At 38.6% G+C, this 15,882-nt stretch overlaps 1 pseudogene; it reads left to right on the top strand.

Moving 5' to 3' along the window:
- Positions 1-1,667: 1,667 nt before the first annotated feature.
- LOC147609506 (phospholipase A1-Igamma1, chloroplastic pseudogene) lies at positions 1,668-3,213 on the top strand (annotated as a pseudogene).
- The last annotated feature ends 12,669 nt before the right edge of the window (positions 3,214-15,882 follow it).

Raw genomic sequence — 15,882 nt, 5'->3', positions numbered from 1 at the left:
ACTTTGAGGATTTTTATATCTAATCAAACAATCATAGACTAAGTTTTCATCTTGCATGCATGTTCTTTACAATGTTATGCTTTGCAGCTGGTGATCTAAATATAAGTAAGGGTTCATAAACATTGTTTTGTTATCAATGGAGTTTTAAAAGTTGAGACCATTACCTTTTCTTCTAGCTAAAATTGAAATATTTAGATATATATTCTTGACCAATTACTTTATTGGGGAGACATTGATTTATTAGTATAACTAAAATAAATCACCATATAAGCTCACACTATTGCCATATTTTGGGTATCAAAGACTCAATAAATAAAAAGAGATTCTAAGAAGTAAATTTCATTGATTTAATTACAATACATTTTTTGTCATAGAAATTCTATCTCTCATTTCTTAAATACTATGTAAGGTTTAGAAAAATTTAATAATGAGTCGAGATCATTTTATTCTTGCATGTAGGAACCTACTTTGTAAATTCATAACCTATTTGGATTATAATGCTGGATATATCTCTACTTATGGTGATTTCTCAATTATATTTAAGGTTTTTTTTAATTACTTTAGTAATTTTTCAAGGTTTGCCACATTCATTGTCAATATTAATCGCCATGGACTTCTAGAGAAGTAGGGTGGGGTGAAGGAACTGAGACGAAGGGTTTGACACATGCTAGAGGTACAAGAGAGAAGGGGTGGACTACTATAACGAGCGTGTCGTGTGTTGCTTGCCGAAGTAGCGAGGGTAACAACGCATGGCTTGGCATGAGAGCCACACGTGTATTAGTAAAGACCTAGGGCATGGAAGCCGACCGGTTGGGCATCGAGCAAGTGTAAAGGCATGGACTTCTAGAGAAGTAGGGTGGGGTGAAGGAACTGAGACGAAGGGTTTGACACATGCTAGAGGTACAAGAGAGAAGGGGTGGACTACTATAACGAGCGTGTCGTGTGTTGCTTGCCGAAGTAGCGAGGGTAACAACGCGTGGCTTGGCATGAGAGCCACACGTGTATTAGTAAAGACCTAGGACATGGAAGCGGACCGGTTTGGCATCGAGCAAGTGTAAAGGCAAGCGGGTTGTAGAGGAGACCTAGTTGTGAACATTCTCGGCAAGGTAAATGCTGAAGACGAAGATCAAGTTGATGATGAAGGATGTTGATCTTGTTAGTGATGAAGGAGAGTTTGAAGCTCATATTTATTTATGAACTTTAGATATATATATATATATTGTGTGTTTGTTTGTGTATGTATGTATGTATATAAATACATACACACACTTGCAATCATGCATATGCACACATAGTCACACGTACATGCACAAACACACTTGAGTGTACGTTTGTACACACATATTTTTAGAGAAACATACCCTCACATGTGCATGCTTGCAACAACTCGCAGGTCACATGCTAGTTATGAAGAATGTGCGGGTCAGGCGAGGACGGAGAAGGCCGACAACAATCGAGCATCCCGGCGGAGGTGGCTTGGCATGCTGAGGTGGAGCGCCGACCAGCTGTTAGCCGCCAGAATCTGTGAAAGGTGTGGCGTACCTATGCTGACTCTGCTGGGTGGCCTCCCTTGAGAAATAAGGCACGTGTCATTTGACGGCTTTATCAATATTGCAGCTTTTTATGGGTGAAAACATCTCCGGTCTAATCGCCAATCTAGTGAAAACATCTCCTCCTCGCTCTCGCATAAGCTCTCCTACGGCATTATCAGCGTGACAAGCTCTGTATTAATGGAGTACCCGCCCGCTATTTGCTCTGTGCCAATGGAGCCCTCTCGCGCAGCTATGAGCTCTAGTGTACAAAGTATGGTTTGCCCGCCCGCTAGACAATATAGTAAAGCCACGTCAAGCGAGGGGACTAGCCACTTGGCAAGTGTGTGGAAGGAAATTCAAGGGCAAAACAACTGGAAGGGCTTCCTCGACGTGGAGCCATTGGATCAGACCCTCCGGGCGGAGATCATCCGCTATGGTGAGCTCGCGCAGGTTAACTACGACGCGTTCGACTCCGACAGTCACTCGGTCTACTGTGGCAGCAGCAGGTATGCCGCCCGGGATCTTTTCAAGAAGGTCGACAAGGAGGACTGCGGCTACGAGGTGACCAGGTACCTCTTCGCCACATTGGACATCAAGCTGCCCAAGTTCCTCCTCCTGTCAGAGAGGGATGCATCGGAGCGGTGGACCGGGGACTCCAACTGGATTGCCTACGTGGCAGTGGCCACCAACAAAGAGATGAAACGGCTGGGTAGAAGAGACATCCTCGTCGCATGGAGGGGCACAGTCATGGGCACGGAATGGGTCGCAGATCTCACAGACGTTCAAACGCGTCCGGATCTCGAGCCAGGCCAGAAAAAGGTGAGGGTGGAAAAGGGTTTCCTAAGCTTGTACACTTCCAAGAAGGCGGGGTCCAAGTTCAATGACACGAGCGCCAGGGAGCAATTGGCATGTGCGCTGAAGAAGCTGTTGAAGAAGTATGAAGGGGAGAAGGTGAGCATAACCATAACAGGACACAGCCTTGGGGCGGCACTGGCTGTGTTGAGCGGTTATGACATATCAGCCAACATAGGTCAGTGGAACGGCGGCGGAGCTGGGCAGGCACCGATTATAACGGTCTTCTCTTTCGCAGGGCCTAGGGTGGGAAACTTGGCCTTCAAGCACAGAGTGGAGGAGTTGGGGTTGAAGTTGTTGAGGGTGGTCAATGTGCATGACACGGTGCCTAAGGTACCTGGATTCAACGTGAATGAAAGAGGGGTGTGGGGCGCCATAGCAGCCATGGGTTGCGGCCCACTGCTCGACTTGTGGCCATGGGCCTACTTCCACGTGGGCCAGGAGCTCCGCCTCGATAGTCATGTTTCACCCCACCTCCGAAAGCCTTCTTTCTTCCCCACACGAAACCTGAATCTCCACCACAATCTTGAGGTCTACCTACACACACTAGATGGCTTCCAGGGATTCGGGCGGAAGTTTGCGTCTGTGTTCGCTCGAAACCCTGCCCTAGTGAACAAGTCATCCGACTTTTTGGTGCATAAGCTATTTTTCCCATCCCATTGGTGGCAGGAAAGAAACAAGGGCCTCATAAAGAACCAGTATGGTCAGTGGTCACTTGCCCCTCGGCCCAAGCACCACCGCCCAGAGAACCAGCAACCCTGAGTAAGTAATGATACAACAGGTGGTGGGTAATGATATATAGATAGGTGCTCGTTGTAAATACTACATATTTCACTCTGGAAATCACAAGACCAAAATTGATGGTCTTGAAATCACAAGAAAAGTAAAGTGATAGATTATTGCTTTTGTTTAATATCTCACATCTCGTTTTGAGTTGGGTGGAAAACCTCTTTCTATGGCCAAGCCTCGCCTACACAAAAGACTACATATTTCACTCTTGAAATCACAAGCAAAGTAAAGTGATAGATTATTGCTTTTGTTTAATATCTCACATCTCGTTTTGAGTTGGGTGGAAAACCCCTTTCTATGGCCAAGCCTCGCCTACACAAAAGAGGATATCATCGTTTTAAAAGATTGAGCCAAAATTTTAGTGTTATTAGAACCACTGTGCTCTTATCGAAAATTGTAGTGTTATGAGACCCAATGTGATCTTATCCAAAAAAATTGCAACCCATCACCTACTCCTTCACAAGTAACATTTACTCTTTTAGAACATCTTTTTCAAAACAAGTTCTACCAATGTTAAAGAACCCTGTTGTTTTGTTGTGTTGATAGATTTTGTACATCTCAAAACTCGGTTTCATCCTTTATTATTAGTTCTTTTTTGGCTTTTTTCCCTATGCATCGAAAGCCTTGGTGGACACCCCTCACCGCTGTTGGTTCTCCTCTAGTAAATCATCTATATTAATTTTCTCAAAAATTGTCAATTTTTTTGGTATACTTAGATGAAGAAAACTACTACACACTACCATGGTCTTTCTCTCTGTCTCTAAACCAACCTATGAGCTACCTCTAGTCTTAACTATAACTAATGTTGATGGGTGTGAACAGCCCCTAGCATTTTGGCATTAGCATGGGTGTGAACACCCCCTAGCATTAATAACATTAGCTTAGACTAATCATTTGTGGGAATTGATTATTACAAGATGTCATATCAAGAATTGTTTCAAAGCAGGTTAGTGGGGAGTTAGGATCTTGTGGAGATTATGGGAGCCCAATAGTCACATGGGTAGCTTAGCAGTCACATGGGTATCCCGAGAGTTACAATATGGGTATCCTAAGAGTCACATGCATATCCCAAGAGTCACACGGTTGGATGGCTATATAAATCCCCTCTTGTATGCAAATTGGATATGACATGACTATTGTATGGACATGATTCTTACACATGATTCTTGTACACACAATATGTGATACATGGATATGGAATACACTACATGATGTTGTGTTATTATGCTTGTATGTTTATCTTGTGTCTTTTATCTTGTTCTTGATCCATGCCTCCTACTCCATGCTCATGTGTACATGTGTACTCCATGGCTATGTATGTAGCAGCATGTGTTCTCCCATGTTAGCAAGGTGATACTAACACTCGGCCATCACGGTGTGATGAGAAGCTTCAATCTTCTCCTTGTCTACAAGCTCTTGAGTAGAAGTTAAATGCCTAATCCATATGCATTTCTTTGCAAGAAGAGAGATTAGTAGCATGCCTGATTATTTCTTGATTTTAAATTAATGATGATGTTTGTTGCTTTTCTCAAAACCCCATGAGAAAGGAGATTAGTATGATTATTGATTATTGGTAATTTTTGAGATTATATTATAAATCATTGGGACTTTTATTCTTAGTTATCTAAAAGCGTTCACAAAGGGTGTTGATGAAATGTTGATGTTTGACTTATAGCTTAGTGGGCATTGGCGAGGGCGTCCATCATCACGATAAAACTTAATTTAGCCCATCACATGGCACACACGACAATTAGTAAAATCATTCTGCCTTGTTTTTCTACCTCTTACTTTGCTCTTTCGCTTGTCCCAGGGATCACTGAAGCATGACTTTCGGGCTGTACTTGGGTGGTCTGTTGAGATCAAAAAGGGCAAGGGCGTCATTTGCTTGCAAAGCGTTCGATCTCCGTTACATTTACTTGGGTAGCGACAAAGCTCCATACTTTATTTACGCGCGTTTGCAGCAGGCTGCAGAAAGAAGAGCGCAGCAGGACGAGGTAGGTACTGCGGGCGTTGAAGGTGCTTGTGAAGATGTAGAGGTGGTGGTGAGAAGCCACCTTGTGAAGAGGTAGGCGAGAGGTATCACTGTGCTACATACAGGCACTGGTGAGGCTGCAGACGAGACTGAGAGCCAGGCAGGTGAGGACCATGTGGGCTATAAGAGCACCAAGCAAGAAGCCCACAAGGCATAGCAGGTGTGTAGGCCCCAAGAAACTGGAGGAGATCGCCGCCAAGAACCTTCTCCCATCACCCCCACCTTTTGAAGTAGAGGTCCTACATAGCCGTGGGCATGCACAATGTGGACTGCAGGGGGCTCGTCACTACGAGGTCCACCACATTGCCTTCCGCAACGTTCTAGAGATTGACACCGAGCGCATTGTGGCTCGTGTGGTGAACATGGGACAGATCACCTATAGCTTGTCCCTGGTTGTGGTGGTGGCGCTGCACAACCTCATAGTGGGGCGGTCTCATCACAACAACTACGACATTGTGGAAAGTTCCCATATCTATGGCCTCTTTCCTGACACCTTTGTTTCCTACACCAAGTGTCATGTTCCACGGGAAGCTCGTCATTTCAACTACTAACAAGGAGTATTTTGCCCTGAGACCATTCCCTGGTCTCAGGGCACCTTAGGCCTCCTTGTCGCACGGTATTGTATGTACATGACTCTGGCTGTTGAGCATGTTCCACATACCATTGCAAGAGGTTGTTTACAAAAACAAAAGGAATTAACCTACAACTCATAAAAAGATGCCCTATCAATACCAGTTGTCCTTGGTACTATGTCCAAAGGTAAGGCAGGCCCATTTCAGTTCATTGGAAACTTTGGAGGATTTTTTTGGAAATGTCTTCTTGGTTCTTCTGGGTGGCACCATGGTGTTTGGTCTAACTGGACGGCATGCCTCTTTCTACTTCATTGCTGGTATAAGTGGTCTCATGGCATTTTTAGTCCATTGATTTTCTATTGACCCTCACTTCAAGAAAGATAGCAAAGCTCTAGATTCTTTAAAAAGAATGTAGCTTGAAAGTTTTATGCCAAACATTTTGTCTTTCTTGAGTGTTCTTGATTCATGTGCCAGCATGGCAGCTTTAGACAAGGGGAAAAGATTCATGTAGTCATTTTGCACTTCGGTTTTGAGGAAGATATAATAGTTGGAAATGCCCTTGTTAATATGTATGGATCATGCAAGTCACACTTGATGCTATCCCTCACATAGTGGAGAATGATGATGATGTGTTCTTTGTGTTGAAAATACACGAACACGAAGAGATAGGGACAGAGTGACTCAGAGAGAGAGAGAAGAAGGAAGAGTGTTACGCCATATACGCTCCCAAAAGACTAGTTCATATTGATTATGAGTTTGTATATATAGGTGAGATCTAGGTCAAGTTAGGGTATGATATATATAGCTCCAACACCCCCACTCAAACAAAGGTCTCTAGCTGTGAGTGAGAAAACCCTTGGGGAGTACAAGGAAAAAACCCGAGCCCCTATACATACATATCATATACAAAAGATCAATGTGCGTAATGTGAAAGAGTACGTACAAGGATACAAAAATACATTTTGTACAAGTTTAACTATTCAGGGTGTGAGTGTAAAAAGTATTAATCTCCAAAGCATGAAGTTGCAACAACTTGAAGTTCTCAACGTTATGATGTGAATCGAGCTTCACTCAGTCCTTTGTGAATATATCTGTAATCATCTGATCTGTGGGGCAATGCTCAATCATTATTGATCCTTTCTTCACTTCATGTCGAACATAATGATAATGAAAAACAATATGCTTAGATTTGCTATGTAGAACATAATCCTTGGCAAGACTAATGGCACCTTGATTGTTGTCACATCCTCGGGGGGGTCACTCACAAAAAAATGTAAATATCATGTGTGTTCAACAGAAGCATATTTTTAATTTATGAAACTTACAGAAATATATTTACATAAGGGTATGATTTAAATTTTTTTCAAAAAAATTTACAGATTCATAAAGAAAAGGGGATATTATATGGATAAAAAAATTCACAGATAAAGGATTTAAAATATAGGCCTTGAACGCACGCGATAGGGGTATTCTACATATAGTGACCCCCCCGAGGTCACATCTAAGTGGAGTACTTGATAGGATAATGGATGTCCAAGATCAGCAAGTAATTGACGAAGCCATACCAATTCACGAGCTGCTAAAGATGCAGCTACATACTCAGATTTGGTTGTAGAGACTACAACACAACACCGTTTCTTGCTAGCCACCCAAGAAATTAAGCAACCATTAGCAAAGAAACAATTTTCACTTGTGGATCGCATAGACGAGTGAGAACTTTCCCAGTTAGTATCTGAATAACCAAGAAGACATAAAGAATCTGAGGGAGAGGATTCTTGTTGGCAAAGCATAGATGAGTCCAAAGTCTTTAGTGCCTTTCAAATATTTAAGAACACATATGCCCAACAGAAGGAGATGCAAGATGTTGCCCCAAGAAATTAGACGCAAAGAGAATATTTGATCTAGTGTTTAGGCCAACAAATTGTAAACAGCCATGAGATTAGCATAAGGTTGATGTGGGGCTAATTCTTTGTCATGAGTTATAGCTATATACTTGGTGGAGCTTACATGACATGGAGTATTTACAGAATGAGCATTGACTAGACCAAACTTTTCAATAATATTGTCAATGAATTTTTAGTGACGAAGAAACAAGATACCTTTCTGGCGATAGCGCTGAACTTGAATACCAAGATAAGAGTGAATCTCACCAAGATCCACCATCTCAAAAGGTGATGATAATTTTCTTTATGAGTTGCATAAAGCCAAGATTATTGGAAACAAGTATGGTATCATCGACGTATAAAGCAAGAATAACAAATAGAATACCTTCACGCTTGATATATATATTAGGATCAGAGAAACAAGAGATAAACCCTTTTGATGTGAAGAAGAGATCAATTTTGATACACCAAGAACGTGATGCCTGCTTTAAACCATAAACAGTGCGATGAAGATGACACACAAGATGTTATTTGCTAGGAATTGAAAATCCTTGTGGTTGTTACATATAAATCTCTTCTTTGATATCTCTTCTCTGATGAATCTCCAAATCAAAATGAGTAGAAAATGCCAAAAGGACACGTATTCTAGTCATGTAAAGAACAGGGAAAATGTATCATGATAATGTATCCTTTTGCAACCAAACAAGCTTTGAACTTATCAAAAGATACATCAACCTTTGTCTTTGTTTTATATACCCATTTGCACACTTGATAGGAACATGATCGGGAGGCAAATCAGTAAGAACCCATGTACCTTAATAGGAACATGATCAAGAGGCAAATCAATAAGAACCCATGTACCTTTAGAAATGAAAGAATCATATTCAGCTTCCATAGCTGCCTGCCAGATCTTCATGAACATTCATAGCATCATCAAAACTTTGCTCATAGACATGATTTCAACCATGCTCAATATCAATGGGAAGATCAATGTATATATCAAGATTATCACTATAACCCTTCGTAGGGTCTTCAGAATCCTTCATAAGACAAGAAGGATGCACAACATCTTGAGAGATACAATGATTATCAAATAGAAAAGAAAAAGCGATGAGTAAGGACATTGAATAGAGCATCATGACTGACGATGACTTTCTGAGAAGTAGGATCATAAAATTTATATCCTTTAGAATTATCACTAGAATATCCAATAAATATAACTTTCAAACCAGGAGGATCCAATTTTTGTCGCATCTCTTTTAGCATGTGAATATAAGCAATGTATCCAAAGGTGCAAAAAATGTGATACATAAGGAGTTTTCCCTATCCAAACTGTAATGGGAATCTTACAAGGAGGTGCAGTTGTGGAAAGATGATTTTGAACAAAGACTGCTGTATGAACTGCTTCTGCCCAAAAGCTCCTGGATAATCTAGAACGAATAAGCATACATCTTGTAAGATTCCTCCCCAGCCCCTCAAGATGTCCAGTTTCTTTCCCTATAATCAATCCCCTTCTCAAAATAATAAAAGATCTTGTTTCTACCTGTTTTGGCCTAGAGAGAGAAAATATTCTAGAGACAGGTAATTCAGTTTTTAGATATCTTTGGATGGAAAAATATCCCTTGTTATTAAAATAAATTCCCTCGAAACAGAAGTTTAAAAAGAAAATTCCTAAGGTGCATTAGAATTAAATTATAATGTGCACAAAAGACCTTAGCCTAAGGGTCCACATTTTATGAAAATTTTGGATTAAGGTTCTTATGGAGATCAATAAGATTAATCCAAATGTAGGGAGGAGATAAATTGAAGAATAAAAGAAAAACCTCCCAAAAATGAGTAAATGCTCACATAACATGAAGAAGAGTGGACTAAGGACCAAAGAAAAGAGTGGGGATCTCCCCTCATGAATTAGGCACCTTTTTTCTCATCATTACCCCAATTTTTAATCAATAAAATGAGTTATTTTATCCCTCCTCTCTCCTATTTAAAAACTAGATTCAAAAAGTAAGCCGAACAAACCCAAAAATGGTCAAAAATTGACCAAACTGATCTGGAAAATTCTAGAATCACTTTGCTTGTTAGAGGCTTACTTTTTCCTATAAATAGAAGCCTCCCCCCTTTGTAAAAGATTAATGGTGTTTATGCACTGTTACTCTACTCCTGTCCTGAGCCATCTACATTGAATTTCTTAACAATTCAATTGTTTTTGGCCTAATCCTCTCCAAAGTGAATTGGTGGCCACTCTTGCTTCAAACAAGAGTAGAACCCTCAATCCCTCAAGCCAAAGGAGAGCTTACAAGCTTCATGTAAGCTAATTTTCTTACTTATTTATAAATTTTAAATCTATGGTTTTCTTGATTTTTATGTTTTACAGTTGATTGAATTAAATTCAAATGCTATGCCTTTGAGGAAAAGGCCACCCCCTTCTCTTCTTTACATTCCAACCTTTCTTAATCCTAGAAAGATTAACTAAGGGAATTAAACTCTTCTTATTGTTTACTCTATTGAATCTAGAAAATTGTGTAGATTAGAGTTCTATGAATCTAATTTGGGTTAGTTTAAGTTAAAATTAGAATGATAAAAATGAGAAATGGTCAGCCATACAAAGGAGGTTATGGCAAAATTTTCCAAAATTTTGTAGAAAAGAAAGCTTGTTTTTATGTTATTCCAAAAGAGTAATTCCCACCATTTTTGCATCTAAAAGAATATATTCTAATTACTCCATGTACATATTCACCTATGAATATGCATGGATATCACTGATATTAATTATTAAATTTGATTTTTATGCATAGAAAGATGCATAAAGGAATTTTTTTATTATAAAAGTGTTATTCTTAATAAATGTGATTTTTATGCATAGAAAGATGCACAAAGAATTTTTTTTTATTATAAAAGTGTTATTCTCATTAAATTTGATTTTTATGCATAGAAAGATGCATGAAGGAATTCTTTTATTATAAAAGTGTTATTCTCATTAAATTTGTTTTTTATGCATAGAAAGATACATAAAGGATTTTTTTAATTATAAAAGTGTTATTCTCATTAGATTTGATTTTTATGCATAGAAAGATGCATGAAGGAATTCTTTTATTATAAAAGTGTTATTCTCATTAAATTTGTTTTTTATGCATAGAAAGATGCATAAAGGATTTTTTTAAATTATAAAAGTGTTATTCTCATTAGATTTGATTTTTTTGCATAGAAAGATGCATAAAGAAATTTTTTTATTATAAAAGTGTTATTCTTAATAAATTTGATTTTTATGCATAGAAAGATGCATAAAGGATTTTTTTTAATTATAAAAGTGTATGATTCTCATTAAATTTGATTTTTGTGCATAGAAAGATGCATAAAGGAAATTTCTTTATAAAAGTGTTATTTGCATTAAAATTGATTTTTATGCATAGAAAGATACATAAAGGATTTTTTTTAAATTACAAAAGTGTTATTCTTATTAAATTTGATTTTTATGCATACAAAGATACATAAAGGATTTTTATTATTATAAAAGTGTTATTCTTATAAAAATTCATTTTTATGCATAAATAGATGCATTAAAAAATTCTTATATATATATATATATAAATGTTATTCTGATTGAAGTTGATTTTTATGCATAAAGAGTTTTTATATCAAAATTAGAATTCTCTTAAATTCTATGAGTATTTGATAAATGAATAATTAAATACTCTAAGAGAGAAATTTTGATCGTTTTATATTCACACGGATTGTGAAAAGAAAATTCACAAAATCTATCGAGATTGAAATATTCAGATAACTGATTTTTTAATTCTTCATTGGAATCCATAACTAATTTAGAAATTAGTTAAGTGAATATTCAAATAAAGAAATTCAGTAAAATAGTAAGTGAATTATCAAACCTTTTCGAGAAAGATAGTTCAGGAAAAATCTTATCCGACTCGAACCGTGAATCAGACTATGACCAAGACCAAAATCTTTTGTCAGTTTTGAGGAAAGAAGGTATGACCAGTTTAGAAAAAAATACTCTTAAAACTCCCGCCAAATTTGAAACTAAGTTTGAGACCCTTCAAATTGTTTGTGGATCAAGGTTATAGAATTCGAGGAATTATGGTATGGAATTCAGAATTTCGATGATCAAGAAGTTTTGTGGGGATATTGATTCAAGAAATACTCCTTGTATTCAAAAGAAAATCAAACTGAAAACTTGCATAGAAACCCTATTTTCTTAAAGGACTCTTATGCCAGAATGCTAGAGGGAGCATTTGGTATATGTTTTTCTAGGGGAAGTTCAGTTGCAACAGCTGGTGGGGAGTGTTCAAAGGACGGCTCATGCACCAAAGCCTGCGTTGGTATGGTTGAAAAATGGTGTGCTTTCGGTACGATAGGCGAGGGCCAATGATTTTTGGGGATACTGATTCAAGAAATACTCCTTGTATTCAAACGAGAATCAAACTGAAAACTTGCATAGAAACCCTATTTTCTTAAAGGACTATCTTACGCTAAAATGCTGGAGGGAGCATTTGGTATGTGTTTTTCTAAGAGAAGTTCGATTGCAACAGCTGGTGGGGAGTGTTCAAAGGACAGCTCACGCGATAAAGCCTGCCTCGGTATGGTTAAAAAATGGTGTGCTTTCGGTACGATGGGCAAGGGCCAATGAAGCGGTCCCTGAGTGAAGTGCCAGGACACCTAAGAAGGATCCTGGAGGGTTCTAACCAGGCGATGCATGGACTCGCGATGCCTAGGACACCCATGCATATGTCGAGGAAGATATGTATGATGGACGAAATGATTAATGTAATCTGTTAACTGGATCTCGTTGTTGCTGACCAGTTGGTCTCAATGGAGAGTCTCGAGGAGCGATACTCTTTTTTGAGAAACAAGGGACTAGATGGAATTTTTGAGTTATGACATCTGTAACCAATAACTGTTTGTCAATGGATTGTTTTATAAGTTAAAGTTTTAAAGAGGAGTTTGTGCGTATCTGTATTCAAAAGCAAAAGTTAAGAAAAACATTCAATTATGGGTGGGTGAGTAATTGTCTGGTTCTACCAATCAACTCAAATTTTGGAATTTTGAAAAATATGCACAATTTTGGGACAATTCTTTGTTAGATCCAATACAATGTTTATTGTGCGATATGCAAGATTTATTATTGGATGTTCTCAACAAGCATTTGAATAATACGATATGATTTATGTACTATTGTACATTTGTAACAAGTATATATGATGTTGGTGGGATGTAAATTTTCCTGTACACACACACACATATGCACACTAAGAATTAAGTTTGTTTATATCACATAGCCTCCAGTTGACCATTAAACACAGAAAATTTAACAAAGAAAGGATATTCAATGTAACTGTAAGTTGTAAGAAAGACTAGGTGATAGAATTAAAAAGATCACCATCTGTATTGAATCAAAATTCTTGAACAATGGGTGAACCATAAATCTAAAAGCTTAAGAAAGCCTTACAATCTGAATAATGATTGAACTATGAGTTTGGTAGCTTCATACAACATTGCTAAAAGATTACAAAGCTAGTTGCCCCTGTGCTAACAAATCATTCTTGCTCAACTGCACTAACGTGTGATGGTGCCTCACTTTCATGTTGATTCGATTGATTCTCTTTGGCCTTGAGTATTATAGCCTTTGGAATCTTGATTTTCTCTGGAAGTCATCCACCCCTTGGCTTCCATGCCCAAATGATGCAGCTAGTGTCTTCCCAACGCTGAGGATCATTTCTGTTCTCTCGCCAATACTTGTTCCAATCCTTATAAACCTTCACATCACTTGCATTCTTCTTCTTTGAAATTGGTGCCCAATATTGTATCTGAACTTGTAGGTAGTTTATCGAGTTGTTGTTTTGATCAACATCACTTGTTGTCACTCGCAACCATATTGGGTGATTTGCATCACAAGGTTGTACAAACACAAAATCTCCTTTAGACACATCAAGAGTCGGGTTGAACTCTTCGGCAGGTCTGTTGCACATTGGACCACAATAATGGTCCTCATTTACATCAAACCCTTCATCTACATTATCCTCCACTTGAAGGTTAAGAGGCTAAGCTTTTTCCCATACACTCCTTGACCAAAAGTCATGAAATCCAATTTCTTCCCTTACACTAGGGATTTGCATGTTTAGCATAAGATTCTCCCAATAGGCAAGGACCGGATTGATCCACTTAGTATAATCACTTTGATCTCCTTTCTCTTGCAACTGCTCTTTCCACTGATTGACAAGTTTTTTTAAGCTCTCCACAATCTTCTCATTTTCCTTAACATACTCAAAGGGTGGCAATACTTTTGGAAAACCTTCAGGAAGCTTGGGTCCTCCCTGGTCATTTCTCTTCCATAACTCTATACTACTTTCTGGTAACCAATCAACATTTTTGGGGTGTATTTTGTATTGCATCAAAGGTATTCCATCACTCATATATAACTTGAATTGCAATGGCTTTGAATGTCCAATCAAGCTATTGGCTCCATCATGTAAGCATCCCTTGACAAAGCCTTTGAAGTCTACCATCTTTTGTAGGAGAAAGGGTGCTGGATGCATGCTAACACACTCATTAAAGATCTTCATCAAATGTGGAAATGTGAAAATGGTTTGTTTCCTCAACTTCTCAGAGAAGCGACTAAACAATGCATCAATATCTTCATGAGTATGACCAACCAAAAGAAAACCAAGCTGCACCATGTCAAACACTCCTCGTGCAACCAATAGGGATAGATAGGCAAATACATAACGATTCTTATTTTCAGAACCACAATTGCCAAGTTGCAACAACAACGTCCTTGGCAATCTCTTGAAAAATGTCCTTGAATTTGATGGAATTAAACTTGAGGCATTGCCATTGCCCCTATCCTACACATGTGTGTTAGTATGAAAGACTGATTGCATATGTGAAGAACAATTTCCCTCTGTATCCACATTTGTTTCTACATGTGTCTCTACTTCTGCATCCTCAATGCTCTACTTGCAATATGCGTTTCTCTCCTTCAGCACTTCCATATGCTGATACATGGCCATAGTAGACAAAACACAATAAAAAAGATATGTTCCCGGTTCTGCATGTGAGTTTTGTGAGCTCAAGTCACCATACATGTGTTGCTCTCCTCTTTCTAAGTTTCTTAAACATTTTAAGAGAGATGAAATTGTGAAGTTGGGATCACTTGGCCATAACCCGAAGGCAAAGTGACCATAAGCTGTTTGTCCATGTCCATGAGTGAGTATTCCTGTTAAGGATACTGGAAGCCTCTCAACCCCATTGAGAGATTTAGGAACTGGTTTAATTTGTGGTATGGTAGTCTTGCTCTGGTCCACCATCTTATCATGTATAATACACAAATACCTATTTGGGTTCATTTTGGAAGAGCTCCTCCAAGCATAGTATAGATTTCTACAACTCATTTGTTGCAACATGTTTGCTCTTCTTTGTGCCATGTATCTGGCATGCTCCTCTTGATTTTTTGTTGATTCCAACTTGACCTTGATTGCCATACAAATGTCGCATTTTGAGAAGGTGCTAGTTTTTAATAAGCTAATTGTCTTGAACTCTGTGTTCCACAATCTTGAGAATGATGGTTGTGACAGTGGCCGGTATTCGAATGAGACAAGTGTGTCATTCACTTCACGCAATATGTCCACCTGTTTGTACATTGCTGGTACAACACGTTGGGTGTCTCGCGGGTTCCATGCATAGTTGTCCTTGAACTATGTGGCATTTGATCGGAATTATTATCTATGAATCCCTGTATGATTGATTTTGCCATCTCAACATGTGTCATGCCCTTCCGTATTATCCCACTATTGCCATGACTGACATTACATGCACCATTCAAGAACTTCTTTCTGAGCCTATAGAACGTTGACTTACCAATGCCATGCATTACATACCATGCTTTACTACAAACCTTCTTCCCATCAAATGTGAACTCAAAGCACTCGTCATCTTGACCTTGTCTATAGGCCATGCCCATGCAATCCAGTACAAATGTGTATCGTGTACTATAGCGCTGTCCCCGAAAGTGTACCCTAGCTTGCATGATTTTGGATCTATCTCCAAATTGACAACATCGCTTCTCGCAACAATCAATGGTTGCGACGTTGTGAATGTTTGCAACATCACATTTTTTGCTAGCTCCATGGGTTTTATCATAATTTTTCATTACCCGTACCCTATGGACATAGCTCCTTTTCTTATTTGTCCCTTCAGTGATATCATATTCA

This window comes from Cibotium barometz, chromosome 51 (assembly GCF_041138505.1).
Source record: "Cibotium barometz isolate CiBa-2024 chromosome 51, ASM4113850v1, whole genome shotgun sequence".
In the NCBI taxonomy this organism is placed as follows: Eukaryota; Viridiplantae; Streptophyta; class Polypodiopsida; order Cyatheales; family Cibotiaceae; genus Cibotium; species Cibotium barometz.
The sequence above is the reverse complement of the archived record's forward strand: the minus strand, read 5'-3'. Positions and strand labels throughout refer to the sequence as shown.